Source organism: Dysidea avara, chromosome 1, assembly GCF_963678975.1.
Source record: "Dysidea avara chromosome 1, odDysAvar1.4, whole genome shotgun sequence".
In the NCBI taxonomy this organism is placed as follows: domain Eukaryota; kingdom Metazoa; phylum Porifera; class Demospongiae; order Dictyoceratida; family Dysideidae; genus Dysidea; species Dysidea avara.
The window spans coordinates 29,360,682-29,381,149 of NC_089272.1; the positions used below are offsets into that span (position 1 = coordinate 29,360,682).

The 20,468-nt window shown below is 36.6% G+C and overlaps 1 long non-coding RNA gene and 1 pseudogene across 1 annotated transcript; one reads left to right on the forward strand and one right to left on the reverse strand.

Moving 5' to 3' along the window:
* The first annotated feature begins 114 nt into the window (after positions 1 to 114).
* Positions 115 to 1,098, forward strand: LOC136249478 (uncharacterized; annotated as a pseudogene).
* A 12,174-nt stretch (positions 1,099 to 13,272) lies between these two features.
* Positions 13,273 to 14,963, reverse strand: LOC136249484 (uncharacterized). Its single transcript, XR_010698233.1, has 3 exons — positions 14,103 to 14,963; positions 13,666 to 13,773; positions 13,273 to 13,586 (listed from the first exon to the last, which is right to left on the reverse strand). It is a non-coding gene; the product is annotated as an uncharacterized lncRNA (long non-coding RNA).
* Positions 14,964 to 20,468: the final 5,505 nt, after the last annotated feature.

A 20,468-nucleotide genomic window follows, 5' to 3' on the forward strand; every position in this document is an offset into this window, starting at 1 on the left:
CTGCTCTCCCTTCCTTGCCGTTTTGGTGGTTTAGGACTTATAAATCCCACGAAGGTTTCTGATTCTCAGTTTAATGCATCACTACTGATTACTGCCTCCCTGAAAGATCTGATTATCAAGCAGTCAGTTTGTGCTCAGCCCCCTGATGTTCGTTGTGTGAAGGCCCAGGTTCATCTTAATCGGCGAAGAACTTCCAAAGAACTCGCAATGCATGTAAGAGATCATCTTTCTTCCCAACTTCAAAGGGCGGTTGATTTGAACAGTGAACCCGGTGCATCTTCCTGGTTACTGGCCCTGCCATTACAGGAGCAGGGCTTCCATCTTAACAAACAAGAGTTCTGGGATGCTGTCCATCTGCGCTACGGATGGAAGTTACTGAATGTTCCCAGTCACTGTGTCTGTGGGGCTTCTTTTACTATCGACCATGCCATGGTCTGTCAACATGGGGGCTTAACCTTTGTGCGACGCAATGACTTGCGTGACATCACGGCAGGTTTATTGTCAAGGGTGTGTTCAGATGTTGCTACTGAGCCTCCATTACAGCCCCTCAGTGGTGAAGTAATCACTCCCAAGTCTGCGAACCGACAGGATGATGCCAGGGCAGATATTCATGCATGTGGTTTCTGGGGACGGCGACAAAGTGCCTTTCTTGACGTAAGGGTGTTTCACCCAAATGCACCAAGTTACCGTAACTCCAGCATACCATCTGTATATCGCCGTCATGAATTACAGAAGAAGCGAGAGTATGGCGAACGTGTCCGGGAGGTGGAACAGGCTTCCTTTACCCCTTTACAACCGGTGGAATGGGAGGAGAAGCACTAACATTCTATCGTCGTCTGGCCGACATGCTTTCTAGCCACAGCTCAACATCTTATAGTGGCACTCTGGCGTGGATTCGCTGCACATTGTCTTTTTCATTGCTTCGTTCTGCTACAATGTGCATCCGGGGAACAAGATCCATCCTTCATCGTTCCAACAATGCTTCCCCGGAAATGGGCCATATTGCTGGCCCTAGGGACTTTTAGTTGTCCCCCTTTCAGTTGTCCAGCACACTTGCTCCTTGGTGCTGGGGGTGGTAGGCAAGGGCAGTACATCCAGCCCGGGAGAAAAAAAATAACTCAGTGATTTGTAATCCGATTCTTCTGTACTACTGCAAGGACTTTCTATGATGATTATTCCAGCTACATACTGATTTTCAGCTCGTTGCTCTAAGCGGTTTGCCTGGTAGATACGAAAACTAATAGTTTTTTTATTCATAAAAATCGATCGCGTAATTTTGACACAAGTTGGGTTTCGTGTCATATCTCCATGGTCTTTATCCCGATTCCTTTCAAACCACAAAAAGGCACTCCTACGATGGTTGCTCCATCTACATATCAATTTTCAACTGATTCCTCCAAGGCGTTTACCCTGTTGGCGTGACAGACCTTCGACCTTATTTTACGCAAATAATCGGTCATAACTCCGTGAATGTGTATCGGATTCCTACCAAAGTTGGTACGGAGATCCGCCTTAATGAGCCCTTTAAGTGTGCCAAATTTCAGCCAAATCCGAGCACACATTCGTGTTTTATGGCGAATTTTGCGAAGTGTGCAAAATGAAGAAGATGAAGAAGAAAAAAACGAAGAAATTAAAACGAAATTTTGTTCGCTCGTATCTCGGAAATGGCTGGAGCGATTTTCTTCAAATTTGGTATGTAGACTACCCTAACTGGGCGGCACGTCTCCAGCAAATTTGGTTCCAATCGGATAAGGGATCACAGAGCTACATAGGTGTGAAAATTGCGTTTTCTTTCTTCCTGTTAATATACTCACGGTGTGGCGCGCCGGCTTCTTGGGCCTCACGACACACTATCGTGTGTCTTGATATATATATAGATCATGATTTCGAAGTTTGCAGTTTTCCCATACATTATCCATAGGAGGCAGTAACAGTTGCCCCTTCTGGCAATCACATGGATAATGTATGGAGAAAATCACAAATTTCAAAATGTCATATCTCATGATCTATGTACTCTATCATTTTGAAATTTGGAGAGATTAATTGTGAGATTCACACCTACAAATAATGTTAAATTGAGACATGACATTAATTGAATTTGTTGGTTTCCTACACATTATTTATGTGGTTGCCCAGAAGGGGCAACTGTTTCCCCCTTTCAAAGACAATGTATGGAAAAACAACAAATTTGAAATGTTATATGTCATGACCTATATAAGCTATCCTTTTAAAATTTAAAGATGTTGTTTAGACATTTACACCTACAAATATAGTTAAATTCACGTTGCTAGGGCAACTTTTGTTATTATGAAATTCATCCATTGTTTCATGTTTACATTTGAAAATTGTTTGTTGGAGTCATCGTCTCAGTTTAATGATAAAACGTAGAATTGTGGCATCTTATAATTAACCAGAATTATAAATGTGACTGAGTCTGGGAAAACTGGTATTGTTGCCTATGATGTGATGTAGGTTTGATTTTCACCAGGAGCACAATGCTACATGAATGGACTAGCTATCAAATTTCACAATCAAAATCAGCTAGACTTGAATGGTCCAGTTTTGTGGCTGCTTTTCTCAAGCACAGTGGCAATTTGTATGAGCAGTCTGGAGCCCTATGCATTGTCCTTTAATTCTGTAAACAACTTCTTGCCCGCTTTCCAGGTCCTTGCTACTCACCTCTTTTGAACCTCGACTGATACAATGTGTTCAGATTTTGGAAAATCAGCCTTAATGTCACATTTTGCAATTCAAATACAGTATTTAGGATTAAAATAAGGTATTGCAAACTTTCAATCAGCTTTACAGTGATAAGATTCACTAGTCAGTCAAGCAATAACAACAAAGTCTGTGAAATGTTCAACAGGTGCATAAGTGTAGTAGTGGTAACACATATATGTTTACATTTCAATGTATTTGATAATAAGACTGATTTCCCAAAATCTGGTCACATATAATACAGTCAACATCAAGTTAAAAACTATATAAAATGGTGAGAAACTTGGCTGTTGACTACTTGTATAGTGGATGCTCTTGAAGGTAAGGAATTGCTGTAAAACATGTGAAAAGTTGACAGCTATACAAAGCTTTAACCATTGTCGAATGTTGAGCTATAACACACTGTATACTGAAAACTGGCATTTCTTGATACTTTTAAATAGGCGACAAGACTGGTTGTCCTGGACTACATCACAAATTTATGCTGTTTACTTTTTCATATTTTCATGCCTCAAACTTTTTTAATGCTTAGCTATATTCATGCAATTTTCAGAGCTAACATATTTCAATTGGCTTTGTAATCGAAGTCACAAATATCAGATATTTTGGAATACTCAGAGATGACCTGGTGTGTAGTTTGTTCCCTCATCTGGTTTTCACAGGTACAGTTACACAATTTTCAATGGCAGATCCAGGATGGGGAATTTGGAGCAAATCCGCCCTCCCTTTGTGGTGGAGACATACTTCTTTTGATTGAATACTAAACCTTAATCTATTAATATAAAAATAAAATATACACATTACTACCATTTATTGAAAAGTTACCTAAAACAAAAGTCTAAGCAGCTATCAAACTGTCACCCAACACCTTCGGTGATACTAAACACCTCTAAAAATAATCATCGTGTTGCTGAGATATTCTATCCTTTAAAACAGCTTTTAAGACTTCACAATGTCCACAATAACAAAAATAAGCAGCTATACAATACTATGAGGTAATTATTTGCTGTTTTAAGAATCTGCTGTCCCCAACTACCTACAATTTAGTCTGTTTGTGCCCCTCCCCTTGCCAGCTCCTGGATCCGCCCCTGATTTTATCATCACAAACTACGTAGCAGATCATAAAGGTGATAGTGCACATTGGTAAGTTATGGGTCATGAAAGTTACTATGATTTCAGATAGCTAATCTGTAGACATCATTTGATCAATCCATAAGAGTCATTTTGATTAAAAATAATAGTACACTTAGTGTAGTCCTGTAATGAATAAAACCATAAAGTATGGTCAAGAGTACATAATATAAAAACAGAGGAGAGTGTCCTACTGCAGTATAACCTGTACAAACACACGAATCTCAAAGTTATGATGCAATACCTATAGTCACTTTCAATGTGCTAGTTGGTCAGGGATGTACTCAGCATTAAGTTTCAATGACCGTTGTAGTTATGGCTTCCCACTGATGATATTGTCAATGCTCCTTAATACTTTATGTGTTGACGTGGTATCCTAAAGTAATCTAAGTTTTACTGTATTACTTTGAGATTCGTGTTTGTACAGGCTATACTATAGTACGATACTTTCCTCTCTTTTTATATTATGAACTTTTGGTATGGAATAGAATGAATGTGATCTTTCATGTATCAAAGTGTTAAAAATCATGTTCCTATGAAGACACTTTGCAATTGAATTTGGATATTTAATTGACATATTATTTGCTAGTGTGTGTCCTATGGTATAGTTATTACACATTATTTGATTAGCTAGCATACATAAAAATGCTAGTATATACATTAAAATAATATTCCTGTAAAAATTCTTTGAAGCTGATATTTCTATGAAGTGTTCATTAGTTATTGTGTGTCCTGTGGTGGTTATTACACATTATTTGATTAGCTAGCATGACATAAAAATGCTAGTACATTAAAATAAATTTCCTGTAAAGATTCTTTGAAACTGATATTTCCATGAAGTGTTCATTAGCTATGTCCTGTGTTAGCTACAGTAGCATGATATAAAAATGTTGGTACATTAAAATAATGCTTCTGCAAAGATTCTCTAAAATGTTATTTCATTGAAATGTTATCATGTCCTGTTGTACACACAAACAAACACTCATCCACTCACACTTACGCACGCACGCACGCACGAACGCACGCACGCACGCACGCACCCACACATACACGCACAGGGATCACCACATGGAGATGCTGACAAACTAGTATTTAAGAGACCAATGCAATGGCGGATCCAGGATGGGCCATTTGGGGCAAATCCCCCCCTTCTCCTTCAATCCCTCAACTTGTGGAGGAGCCAGGCATGATAAAATAGCTACTAACTTTATGCCAGACCAAGAAGCTCATGAAAATCTGCACATTTTACAACAAATTCACCACCTGGAACCAAAGCGAAATTAACCGCGAAATTGTCCTTCGTGCGTACTAAGCGCCTCTAAAAATAATTATTGTGTTGCAGTTCTTTAAGACATTTAAAGCCTTTAAAACAGCTTTCAAAGACTTCACAATCATCTGAAAAGGACAAAATAGCAGAAATAAACAGTGAGACACCGCTAAAAGGAGACTATTTGTTGCAGCACTGAACTAGAGTATCTGGCTCTCCCAAACTTAACCTGTTTGTGCCCCTCCCCTTGCCAACTGCTGGATCCGCCCCTGCAATGCCTTTCCCATCCCCACCCCTCCCCCGCCCACACACACTCATGCGTACACACACACACACACACATACACACAAGTACACACACAACACATGCAAATACTCTGAACAGAACATACAGAATTTTTATATATGTGACCAGATTTAGCAAAATCAACCATATGGGCACAAAAGGCAAAAGTGAGATAACACCAGCATGAAGTTGCTGTACTATTAGGCTAACAATTTCCATATCAAACTCGCCTTCAACTTGTCGGGTCTGCTTTTGGTGGACCATTCTCTGGCGGCCTGTATAACCATCCCAGACGTCTGTACAGATCTGTGAACAACAGTTTAATAAATAATTTGGGGGGTTCATGCACAGGGCCGCCCACAAGGGGGGGGGGGGGGAACTGGGGCATTTTTCCCCGGGTCCCAGCCTGAAAGGGGCCCCACGAGGCCCCATGAAGGGCCCCACGAAGGGCCCCCTGAATACCTGTTTAAAAGATCGATATACTCTAATAGAGCAGTCACAGTATTCTTCAGAGGAGCAGTGTAGCAAGCTTATAGATAAGGAGATATGGTTGGTGATGGGTAGTTATTGTCATTGCCAGCAGGTTGTGACCTTTTTTTTTTTTTGTCTTCACCTTACAACTTGGGTCAAGGGCCCCACTTTAACTCTTTGCCCTGGGCCCCTTAATTTCTCTGGGCGGCCCTGTTCATGCACTCTGGACAGATGAGCAGGGAGCAGAATGTGTGATGCATGTCTGTTTTGTGAGATTTCAGTCTAGTTCCTGCCACTGACAGGCTATTTTGTGGTCTGGTGCCTTCATTTACCATTCTCGTCCATTTTGTAGTCTATCTCTTGCCCGCCCCGCCACCCTCCATCCCTTTTTGAGGACTCGTGATACAGCAACACTGGTGAAAAAACTATCTAAAATTGTGGGAAACTCTATAGGGATTACCTTGGCCACTAGCTTATCTTAAAGGTTGTGAATTGCTCCATCTTCGCTGAAAATCCAAACATGCTTCACACTTCATTTTTCAGCTGACAATCCTTGTACGTATCATTTTTGTTGCAGATGTAGTAATTGTTTTAAAGTAGGTTTATCTAGCAATTTCTCGGTACTTTAGTTTTGTAATTAAGTAAATTAAGTTTTAACTTTTTCGGGCTGCCAACACGGGTTGTTGGTTGACCCTTTTACTGTATTGTAAAGTATTAATAATAATAATAATAATGTAGCTGCCAAGGCTGGTGAGTAACAAAGCTTTAAATTATTAAAATGTGTTTTTCTCTGAATCAACAATGTGCCCATAAGGGTGATTTTTCAAAATCCAGTCACATATATGCATGCACATAATATGTTTGTCTGTAAGAACAGGCCATGCCTACATAGCTAATAGATGTTGTCTACATTTTAAAATTTTTCTTGACTATAAATTTTTTTAATGCTTTGCTATCTTCATCAAACTTTTAGAGTTATTGCCTTTCAATTAGTTTTGTGATTCAAGTCAGTACTGAGAGTTGGTATATGATGCCATGTACCACATGTCTGGATTTTACAGGTCAAGTCACACATTATATCAACACAAACTACACCATAATTGTAGTGCATTAACAGAGCATAAACACTACAATAAGTTGTGGATCATGAAAACACTACAAAGATCCTATAATCTGTGTTGTTCTGTAAGGTCTAGCTCTGTAATGGATGAAACCATAACGTATGGTAGTGAATTGTAGTGAGATGTGATCTTCCATGTATCAAAATAGTTACAATCTATGTGTTCATACACTAACTTGGTGTACATATGTATTATTATAATAATAGTCTTCTGATGTTGTAAGAGCATTCCATTAGATTAACTCTTAATGATTAAACCTTATATGGCATCATTCATAGGCAGTGGAGACGGGGGGGAGGGGGGGCCATGCCCCCCCCACTTTTATGGGACACTGTTTGCAAGAAAAGATCGAGATACTCTAATAGAACAGTCAGGATCTGGATACTCTAACAGAGCAGTCACAGTATTCAGAGAAGCAGTGTAGCAAGTTACTTAGCTACGTATATGTAGTTATAAATAAGGAGATATAATTGGTGGAGAGCAGCTATTGTCAGCAGGCAGTGACCTTTTTTTTTTTTTTTTGGTCTTCAACTGGCCCCCTCACTCTTTGGCCTGCTCCACCGCCCCTGGCATCATTACTTTCATCTGAAAACCATAGCTAATATAAATGCCATTATACCACATGACTACCTATGAGTATAAAGTAGTGTGCAACCATAGTATATAGCATGAATGTATACAGCAGTCCTGCAAATGGTTATATGCAAGTATCACCTACCTGTATGTAGCAACAAATGTAGACACACATTAGTGAACATGAAGTGAGTCTGCAAATAGCAATAGTCATTGCTATGCACTGCATGCAGTAATCTTTTATGCAAGCACATAAGCAGAACATAAACATAAGCAAATAAGCAGCATCAACAGTTGTAACTGGAGTTTGAATACAGCTAAGTACTATACATACAGACATTGGCAGGGGCGGATCTAGGATTTCAGAAGGGGAGGGGGGGGGGGGGTGCTAACATGGACATTTATATATGTAGCAAGATAGTTGATACAACTAGTGTGAGGAGCATGCTCTATCTGGGGGGGTCTGGAGGCATGCCCCGGCAGGAAAATTTTGCAAATTTGGCCTATTGAGATTGAATTTGGTAGTAATTTTGAGTGAAAAATGATGTCACTTTGTTTATGTGATACTATTATTCCCCTACCGCTTGTCAATAATCGCAGCCATGTAGCTAAAATTCAATCTTAGACTAGCATCTTAAAGAACTAGTAGTGGAAACATATGGGTATCAGCTGCACATGATCAAATTTAGTGTTTTGAAGTATAGTGTAATTTACAGTCTCATGGCTCAAACTACACATAGCTGTCCAAACAGTAGAGAGGGTAAGTGGGAGTGGAGAGGGCAAGTAGACTGACTCACCAGTGTATGGAGTGCATGTGCACTCAGCTGTTTATAATTCTCCAGCTAGGGGGGCTCTAGACCTGGTGGCATATATATTCCCAGACCCCCTGGAAATTTTTGGAAAATGACTATCACAAGATTGAATCTAGAAGCTATTTTTAACCAAGTCTGGGTACAAGATAAATGAGTTCAGGTGGAAGTAATTTTAATTAAAAAACAGAACTATACACTATTAAATTTTCTTGTTATTGGATTTTAAGAAAATGTATAATAGTGGCTTGTCAACGAGAATAAAGATTGTATTATTAGTTAATTGAATGTAAGGTCAAGGAGAATATTTAAAACACAGGATTGGATATACTTCATATGTAGCCACTGTTCTGAAGTGCAGGTTGCTATTTCAATCTAACTTCTAAAATAATGGATCCATCCATCATTATAATTGTTTTACAACTAGTCTACAAATACAACTAGTTTTTGGCCACAACTAACCCCCTTTTAACACACAATGATCATGACAACATAAATGCTGCAGTATCATTTAAGCTTAAAGTTGAGTCTCAAGGGATTTGATAGTGCAAAATCCAAAGCTGCTAGATTTATACAAATGTAGCATGGGATTTGATCAAGCAAGGGAAACAAAAACGAACAGTTCTCAGATGTTGCAGCCTTGTGAACTTTCTAAAAGCTAAGAAATTCACTATTATTATAATACTATTGTTTTACTTGCAAGAGAAGCATTTCAACCCAAGAATCAAGTTTGTAGAAGAGACTAAATAACTTAAACTATTTGACAGACAAGGTTATTTTCAGAATAGATTTTCAATTAATGATGTTTTATACAATTTATAGTACATTAAAGGTATAAATCTTTTACCTGAAGTGATTGGTATATGGCAGGATTTTTGGTACAGTGGTCAGGGTAGCAGTGCACAGGTCTAGACGAATAGGTTTAATTTCAGCTTACACTCTGGTAACTTCTTGAAAATTATAGTTTTAATGTTGGGTGTTCTATTAGAGTAGTTGACTGTTCTATTAGAGTATTTCGGATTTAGCAACTTCTAAGGTAAGACTTACTCCAAAAGTATAATTTTGAACCCTCATAGTAATTCTTGGATAAGATTAGCTATTCTCCTTACTCTCTCCATCTTTTCATTGCCCATACATGTGTATAAAATGCAACTGTATCTGTACTACAGCTTCTAGAAGCTTGCTAGCTTGCTCATTGTAAAATTTTGGAGGGGGGGTGCTTCAGCGCCCCAAGCACCCCCCCTAAATCCGCCCTTGATTGGTATAGCACAAGTAAAAGTACAACTGGAGCTAAATAAAGTTACATACATAATAGTATATAAGCATGCAATGATTTTAGACATCGGGTTATGGCTTTATACCTACTGAGCACATGAACTCACATAGAGATTTAGTATAATTGTATGCAGACACTTTTTCAAGTTTGAACTATAAGGGTGCTCTTGTGCACACAAACACCATGCCCACTAACACTGATGAAGGCAAGTGCAACTGAAGTCTAGAGGTATGCACCCCCATAACAAGTTGGAGTGAATAAGGTAAGCAGTAATTTATGTGAACAAAGACATGTGCAACGCACATCCAGAACAAATGGACAGATATAGCAAAAATTATAAGTCAATATTAAATTGCATAAAAAGAATGTAGATTGATGGAAAGCCCGCAAAGAACCCTAGACAATGACCCACTGGTAAACCAAGGGAAAGCAATGTGTGTGTGTGTTTGTAAGCATGGATGTGTGGGTGAAAAGTAAGAAGGTAGTGGTCAGACTATGTGAGGCTATAAATATAATTAATAATTAATATGTCAATCTTTTCCCATCGCATTTATTTTGCACAGAAAACAACCTAATTTACAGTATGGTAAACTATTTGGCCCTATGCGTATCCTTCAAACACCTACTACTGTCAAAATTATGAAAGTATATCATGGCTAACTACACAACATACACATTATTTGCTCAGCTAGCATGGATGGAAAATGTTGGTTACAACATTAAAAGTATTAATATTTCTGTAAAAGATTCATATTTCATTGAAGTGTTAAGGCCATTAAGCAGCTATGTCCTGTGGTAGCTATTTGACTAGCTAGTATGACATAAAATGCTGGTACATTAAAATAATGTTCTTCTTAAAATTCTCTAAAATTAATGTCATTTCACTGAAATGTGATTAAAAAAACACATACACACATGCACACACACACACTCATACACAGTGGTCACCATGTGGAGGTGCTGACAAACTAGTCTTTAGAAATTATACTAACTCCCACACAAAACATGCAAAATACTCTGAACAGAACACACAGAGTTGTTTTCAAGACAATGCATATACAATATAATACATCTGTCTGTAAGTATAGGAGACATCCACACATAGCTAGATGTTGACTATTTATTTAAATTTCATGAAGCTAAATTGTTTTAATGTTTTGCTATCCTCATCAAGTTTTCAGAGCTGATACCTTTCAATTAGCTTTGTGATTCAAGTCATAGAATGCATGGACATGCCATGTGGTACATGGCATGTCCATGCATTCTATGACTTGACATAGAATGCAAAATATACCAAATAACTCATATACCAAATAACTCATCAGTCCATTCCATGCATCATAATGCATCATATACCAAATAACTCTCAATCCATTCCAGTATTGAGAGTTATTTGGTATATGATGGCATGTACCACATGTCTGGTTTTCACAGGTCCAGTAACACATTATATCAACACAAACTATACCATAATGTATTAACAGAACATAAAAAGTTATGGATCATGGAAGTTATATACAAAATTTTATAATCTGTATTATTCTGTACATTAAAATAATACACTTAGTCTAGCTCTGTGTTGGATGAAACCTTAACATATGGTATAGTAACAATTGTGAGATGTGATTACATTAATCTTGCATGTATATATATAAAATGTAACTAGCTATGTGTTCATACACTAACTTGATGTATGTTTGTATCATAACACTAAATGTGACTGGGCCTGTGAAAACAGGGCATGTGGGCACAAACTACACCCCGTCACACTGCGGGTCATATTTCAGTATTGGAGAAGAATATTTGCATTCTGTAACTTGCATCACAAAGCTAATTAAATGCTTACTAAGAGCTGAAAATTGTATTGCCATAGCATAATGGTATAAAAAAGTATGGGTGATAGAAGTATGAAAATGTAGAAAACAATCATGTGCCCACATGCCCTATTTTCTCAGGCCCAGTCACAAATGGTGCTGTAAGAGCATTTGATTGAATAAACGTTTAATGATTAAACCTTATATGGCATCATTACTATCATCAGCTACACATTACTTTCTATAAAGCTGTATAAGTGTCCACAAGGTTATTTACATCATTACAACTAATGGTGTTCTATTGTCCAGTAGGAATCTGTTAGAATGGTAAAGCCTACAAGACGGTATCTTGAATCAGACAACATCTCAGACCTACGATATTGGTGACCTAATCCTCCACCAACATGCAGTGAGATTATACACATTGTTAGTACAATTTGTATTTACAGTGTTTCAAAATTACAGTTATTTATACACTTCAGTAAACTCTATGACTGCTATGATCACAGATCATAGTGTAGTCTAACCATCTCTCATGGTGGTGTCCCTGTAAATGATAAATTCACACAATCTTTGTTGTTACAGTCAAGTCAGCAAACTTTAATCCACATTATTACTTTAAACTCCTGTGGGTACATGAAACCATCAATAAAGGCCATCACAATAGATGAATTTCATAATAAAGAATTTTAAACCGTTGCCCCTGCAACCTAAAATTTACATTATTTTATAGGTGTGAAGGTCAAAGGTAATGTCTCCACTTTTTAAAAGGATATCATACATAGATCATGAGATATAACATTTCAAAGTTTGCAGTTTTCCCATACATTATCCATGAGAGGTAGTAACAGTTGCCCCTTCTGGCAATCACATGGATAATGTATGGGAAAACCACAAATTTCAGAATGTCATATCTCATAATCTATAATGTACTCTATCATTTTGAAATTTGGAGAGGTTAATTGTGAGATTCACACCTACAAATGATGTTAAATTGAGAAATGACATTAACTGAATTTGTCATTTTCCCACACATTATTAATGTGGTTGCCCAGAAGGGGCAACTGTTCCCCCCTTTCATAGACAATGTATGGAAAAATGACAAACTTTAAAATGATATATCTCATGACCTATATAAGCTATCCTTTAAAATTTGGAGATGTTATTTAGGCATTTACCCCCTACAAATATTGTAAAATTCAGGTTGTTAGGGGCAACTTTTGTTATTATGAAATTCATCCATTGTTTCATGCTTACATTTGAAAATTGTTTTGTTGGAGTCATCGTCTCAGTTAATCATAAACTTAAAATTGTGGCATCTTATAATTAACCATAATTTACATTAAACTGAATACTGTTAGATACTGTTGTGTCTAATAATAATTATGTTTATGGGGAGTATCACTTCCTGTAATCCTATTAGTAATTCCTAGTAACTAAAGATAACAGTATCATATATCATCATTGTTGACCACTAGTCTGACATCATAACCTGTTGGAATTACTAGTTGATGTACTATAGTAAACAAGACAATTGGTATGACACATTATGGGATTAGATCTAGACCCACTTTGTTAACTTAAATGTAAATTCTGGTCCAAACATTTGTCTGAAAGTAGCTAGTGTGTGTGTGATTTATAAACTACAGTATGATGTACAGTTTTACAATAATTGTCCAGAATGTTGGAAACTTAGTAAAAATTTTCTTAATTTCTTATTGTATAATCAAGAGTTCATAATAATTATAGTAATGGGGGAGAGTGTCTAACTAAAATACTTCCATGGAACACGCTGTGTTAAGTTACATCTGAGTCTGTTCAAAGAATAAACCCTTCCAACTTGTTTATACAGAATTTCTAATTAAACAGAATTTTCTGCTTACTGACTGACACATTCCTTCAACCTAGCATATCTTGACTATTGTTAGTACTAACAGTTTGATCCTTTCCCTGCTAGACTTTGCATCAGCTCACCTTTTCAAAAATCACAGCATGTGTCATGGACTTTCCTTTGTCCTCCTTTATGTCCCATCTCTTTCTCCACTACAGTGTAAGTGTGGATTTGTGGTAACACATTGTGGCTTCAGTACAGCTGGTTGTCACAAGAATCGTCTGTGACTTCTGTAGTGAATAGATTGATTGCAGACACACTTTTTATATTGTTCTTTATTTGTAACACTGTATAATAGGTAGAACTTACCTGAAATGAAGTGCAATGGCTGTTCACTACCCAGTAACTGATAGTCAGTGAATCGATTTAATCACAATTTCCATGGGGACTGGATTGATTGCAGAGGAGGTACTTCATCTGTAATGAAGTATAGCAGGTAGAAAACCTGAAAGTAATGACAATATCAGTTTCCATGTGGTAATTGATATTTAGTCAGGGTGTACCACATTAAGTCACTCTATAGTATAGTTTATGTCTGGCTGGCACCATTCTTTCTTTTGATGTAGTGTTAAATCATTGTGCAAACTAGTGTAAGGAAAACTAAAAATTTTGTATGTGTAAAAATCACAGAAATAAAAAGCAACAAAGCAATGGAGGTCTGCAGATAATATTACAAATATTTAATTCCCAGTACAGACTGAAATGGTAATTTTATGTCCATTAACATACTACATGAGTAATAATACCCTTAAGATTCTCAGTCAATCTCAGTCGTAGAGCGTCCTATCGCCTTCCTTCCTCCCACCATACGCCACCATAACAATATAATATGAGGCTGCACACACTGATCAAGTAGATATAACAATGAGATTTCTGTTGCTTTATTGATTTGGGTAAAAGCTGGGAAGCTGAGGACATCATTGGGCTGTTTCATGGCTTTTGATCCCTGTTCAGATATAAAATTTCTACATTTTCTTATACAGTTATACTTGTCTAGTCCCCATTAGCTCATTATGTGTACATCTGATATCAGCATACACCGTAGATGTGTAGGGTATTTTGCATGACGAAGCCATAAGAAATATGTACATAGGATGTATTGCTCTCTGCTATGCAGTATGGAGCAAAATAATGCTATGAGTAATTGTCATGTCTGAAAATGAATGAATTAAACCCTCATTCTAATGGTAAACTTCAAGATACTCAAAGAATGCATTCGCAGTAACACCTTGAGACCTTGGAGCCAGCAGTCACAGTGTGTATTCATGAGAATGTACACTAAGATCCTAGTCTTCAAGAACCTGCAAACAAAACTAAGTGAATTAGTCTTCCATTCAAAAACTGCATATCTATGATTGCAAGCTGTCTTACATTAACTTGATAATATTAACATCGGTTATATCAGAAACATTATTAGTTAAAAGTCATACCGGTGCACATCTACTTAATAGGCCATAAAAATCTCCATCTTTAGGGAAAGTTTTACCCACATAACTGTCTAAAATATAAATACCATTTATCTACAAATGTATACATTGTGCCCAAAAGAAATATTTTCCAAAATTAGGTCACATATGAACACTCACCAATCAATCAAATCTCCAGCTTGCCTGTAATCACCCATACGACTTTTACTAATGCCTTGCTGTATTGAGAAGCAGTAGCAGCAGCCTTTCTAGAATCCAAATGCATTTGAGAGATCATGCAATCTCATGTGTGATGACATTTCAATGTGATCTGATCTTTAGGATGCTTGAACAAGTTTAAAATAATACCATCATAAGATAGCTAAACTACCAGGCTAATACTTTTCACACAAACTGTGTCTTAGTCTGCCTTCTGGAGACAGACTTCTGTAGATATGTCAAGGCCCATACATCACTGTAGAGGCCTTTGGAGGACACCACAGTGATTTCAGATTATGATATTGCAGATATGTTCATGAGTGTGAAGTGTAGCACACAATACCATTTATGTACACCATTAACTATTATAACATCACATAACAGATATTTCCTGACAGGAGACAAATGTGGGTATGTACTATAGTGTGTCTAAATTTTATGCATCATTCATTCTGGGGTTGCTCTTCTGTTGCAAAGTCCATTACTTATAAATTTATTATGTGGCAAGTCCTTTAGTATGCAGCTCAGGTGTAGAATCTCCATACTGCTAAAAAGATTACCATACTTGAATCAGTCAATCGACAAGCTGCCCGTGGGCTGCAGATGGTTGATGGGATTCTGTCTCCCATAATAGATGGTCTAAATCATCTGATAAATGCATTTCCAGCCTATACCCTGGTGGTTTGTTGATAAATACATGTGTTTTATTCCTTTATGGTATTCGATACTCTTTGATTCAATTTACAACCTACATTCCACCTGTACCAGTCAACATCCTCTTTCAATAGTCCCTCTACAGGCTGCTGCTACTATTAATTCTGATTGATATCCGTTTTGTGTGAACACACCATTCAATTGGGTATTATACAGTCAATAGTGAATAATGGTAATTCCCTAGCTATAGTGTTACATAACTATTTCTGAGAAATGACATTCAAGTGCAATCTTCCATGTATCTACCTTACCACACCAGCCATGTACAGACTGGTCAATGTTAACCAGTAATTTAATGTTGACGCTACATATCCTATATCATGGTAAATCATTGTCGTTCAAAGTTTTGATGTTACTTCCTGTTTAAACAGTTAACCTGATAAAGACACATAATAACTTTCTCTATGTGTGTGTTTGGGAAAATAGGAAATTAGTGGTCTAACTAAGTATGTGAGGCTATAAACAGAACAGCTATGACAATCCATATTTTTGACATGCTTTAATCACAGAAACCAACCTGATTTACAGCATGGAAAAATCTATGTACATATTATGAAGTACATAGCATTATGCTTGATGCTCCAAAGCATCTGTTGTGGTCAAAATTTTGCCAGCATAATAGCATCAGTTAATAATAAAGATGAGAGCATCCAACACATGGTAGGGTCTACAAAAATTAGCCCAAAGACATTCTCTCTGCAAAACTCTGTAATTTGCTATAGGCAAAGATTCTCTGCCATTATTAGGTAACTATTAATAACATCCTGGTGCCAAGAAGGCTAACAATAATCATAAATTGATTACACATTAATTTTGTTCAGCTAACAAGGACCTAAAACTTATAGTATCATGGAGAGCATGCCATACGCATGTACAAGTACTGTATGTTATCGATGACTGCCGGAATTGTGTTGATGTTATGCTGTACTGATTGTTGCATAACTACTTCTGAGTGATGTTAATGACACACACGCACACGTACACACACACTCACTTCCACACACACACACAAACACATGCACACACACACACACACATATACACAGTGGTCACCATGTGGAAGTGCTGACAAACTAGTCTTTAGAAATACTAACTCCCACACAAAACATACAAAATACTCTGAACAGAGTTGTTTTCAAGATAATGCATATACAATATAATACATCTGCAGTGTTGGGCAAGTTACTTTGTAAAAGTAACTAGTTACATATTACATATTACTTGCAACAGAACTATTTAGTTACAGTTACATATTACCCATAAAATAAAGTAACTGTAATAATATTACATATTATATTACTTTGTGTCCATAGCCTTAAGCTGTCAAGTGTGAAACTACCACCTTATCACGTGACATGATTGCGTTGTTGGACAATGTGCAAATCTTGGTTATAAGTAAGAAGCTATAGTGAATAAGCTTCATTCAGTAGGCCTCGTTACTTCGTTGTGGTTAGGCGTTACTCAGAGGATTACTAACGAGATTAGTAACTTCGTTACTTTTAGTAATAATATTACGTCATATTAGACTCGTTACAGTAATTATATTACTTAGGTAACGCGTTACGTTTGTAAGTAAAGTATCTTACGTTATATTACCTGTTTTCATAGCGTATTTCGTTATATTACTTTGTTACCACAAAAGTAATAATATTACGTAACGCGTTACATAAGTAACGCGTTATAAGTAATGCGTTACTCCCAACACTGCTTGTAGGGAGTTCAGTTACAAACAAATCATCCTGTAGAGAGATCAGCTAGAAGGACTCACCTTGTAGAATGTTCAGTTGCAAAGAAACCATGTACTATGTAGAATTTAATATATATATATATTATTTGTACATTTATTGATAAAATCAGAAATATTTAAAGTATTCATCTACTTCATCTTTTCTTCTTCCTGTGGAAAAGAAAAAAAAGATTAGTTAAAAAAACTTCAAAGTCGGCCTATTTGGGGTATACAAATACAAAAAGAAGTGAAATCTAATCAAAAACAGCCAAGCTGTAAAAAAAGAGTGCGGCCCCCAAAAAGGCTATGGTGAAAAAAGATGTGAAATCCAAGGTGGCAGCCAAGAAATGGCTGTGATGGTAGGTTAATGGTAAAAGTTTTAATAATGACAATTCAGGTGAATTTTGTGCCGCTTCACAAAATTCACCTGAATTGTCATTATTAAAATTTTTACCATTAGCCTACCATCACAGCCATTTCTTGGCCGCCACCTTGGATTTCACATCTTTTTTCACCATAGCCTTTTTGAGGGCCGCACTCCTTTTTTACAGCTTGGCTGTTTTTGATTAGATATATATATATATTATGTACTCTTGATAAGAGTAATTTGATTAAACATAATAGTACACTTAGTGTAGCCCTGTTTTGAATAAAACCATAAAGTATGGTCAAGAGTACATAATATATAAATAGAGGAGAGTGTCCTACTGCAGTATAGCCTGTACAAACACACAAATTTCAAAGTTATGATGTAATACCTATAGTCACTTTCAATGTGCTAGTTGGTCAGGGATGTACTCAACATTAAGTTTCAATGACTGCTGTAGTTATGGCTTCCCCCACTGATGATATTGTCAGTGCTCCTTAACACTTTATGTGTTGACGTGATATCCTAATGTAATCTAAGTTTTACTGTATCACTTTGAGATTCGTGTTTGTACAGGCTATACTATAGTAGGATACTTTCCTCTCTTTTTACATTATGAACTTATAGTATGGAATAGAATGAGATGTGATCTTTCATGTATCAAAGTGTTAAATATCACATTCCTAAGAAGATACTTTGCAAATGAATTTGGATATTTCATTGAAGTGTTCTTTGCTACTATGTGTCCTGTGGTAGTTATTACACATTATTTGATTAGCTAGCATACATAAAAACACTAGTACATTAAAATAATGTTCCTTTTTATTTACATTAAACTGAATACTGTTAGATACTGTTGTGTCTAATAATTATTACGTTTATGGGGAGTATCACTTCCTGTAATCCTATTAGTAATTCCTAGTAACTAAAGATAACAGTACCATATATCATGGTTTAGTCATTGTTGACCATTTGTCTGACATCATAACCTGTTGGAGTTACTAGTTGATGTGCTGTAGTAAACAAGACAATTGGTATGACACATTATGGGATTAGATTTAGACCCACTTTGTTAACTTAAATGTAAATTCTGGTCCAAACATTTGTCCGAAAGTAGCTAGTGTGTGTGTGATTTATAAACTACAGTATGATGTACAGTTTTACAATAATTGTCCAGAATGTTGGAAACTTAGTAAAATTTTCTTAATTTCTTATTGTATAATCAAGAGTTCATAATATAGTAATGGGGTAGAGTGTCTAACTAAAATACTTCCATGGAACACACTGTGTTAAGTTACATCTGAGTCTGTTCAAAGAATAAACCCTTCCACCTTGTTTATACAGAATTTCTAATTAAACAGAATTTTCTGCTTACTGACTGACACATTCCTTCAACCAAGCATATCTTGACTATTGTTAATACTAACAGTTTGATCTTTTCCCTGCTTGACTTTGCATCAGCTCACCTTTTCAAAAATCACAGCATGTGTCATGGACTTTCCTTTGTCCTCCTTTATGTCCCATCTCTTTCTCCACTACAGTGTAAGTGTGGATTTGTGGTAACACATTGTGGCTTCAGTACAGCTGGTTGTCACAAGAATCGTCCGTGACTTCTGTAGTGAATAGATTGATTGCAGACACACTTTTTATATTGTTCTTTATTTGTAACACTGTATAATAGGTAGAACTTACCTGAAATGAAGTGCAATGGCTGTTCACTACCCGGTAACTGATAGTCAGTGAATCCATTTAATCACAATTTCCATCAGGACTGGATTGATTGCAGAGGAGGTACTTCATCTGTAATGAAGTATAGCAGGTAGAAAAAACCTGAAAGTAATGACAATGTCAGTTTCCATGTGATAATTGATATCTAATCCAAAATAGCCAAGCTGTAAAAAAAGAGTGCGGCCCCCAAAAAGGCTATGGTGAAAAAAGATGTGAAATCCAAGGTGGCAGCCAAGAAATGGCTGTGATTGTTGGTTAATGGTATAACAACAATTCAGGTGAATTTTGGTGCCGCTTGGTCTTGGTACAAAATTCACCTGAATTGTCATTATTAAAATTTTTACCATTAACCTACCATCACAGCCATTTCTTGGCCGCCACCTTGGATTTCACATCTTTTTTCACCATAGCCTTTTTGGGGGCCGCACTCTTTTTTTACAGCTTGGCTGTTTTGGATTAGATTCACTTCTTTTTGTATTTGTATACCCCAAATAGGCTGACTTTGAAGTTTTTTTAACTAATCTTTTTTTTCTTTCCCACAGGAAGAAGAAAAGATGAAGTAGATGAATACTTTAAATATTTCTGATTTTATCAATAAATGTACAAATTATATATATATAATACATATATTAAATTCTACATAGTACATGGTTTCTTTGCAACTGAACATTCTACAAGATGAGTCCTTCTAGCTGATCTCTCTACAGGGTGAACTGTTTGTAACTGAACTATCTACAAGATAACTTCTTCTAGCTGATCTCTCTACAGGATGATTTGTTTGTAGCTGAACTCCCTACAAGGTAACTTCTTCTAAGTATAGCTGATGTCTCTACAGGGTCACTATTTAGTAGGGAAATCTCATCGGACTCCAATCGTGGTCTGCCTTCATTTTGAAGTCTAACCCTCCATTTTGAAGTCTAACCCCTAATCTTATTTGGTGGGAAACTCTACA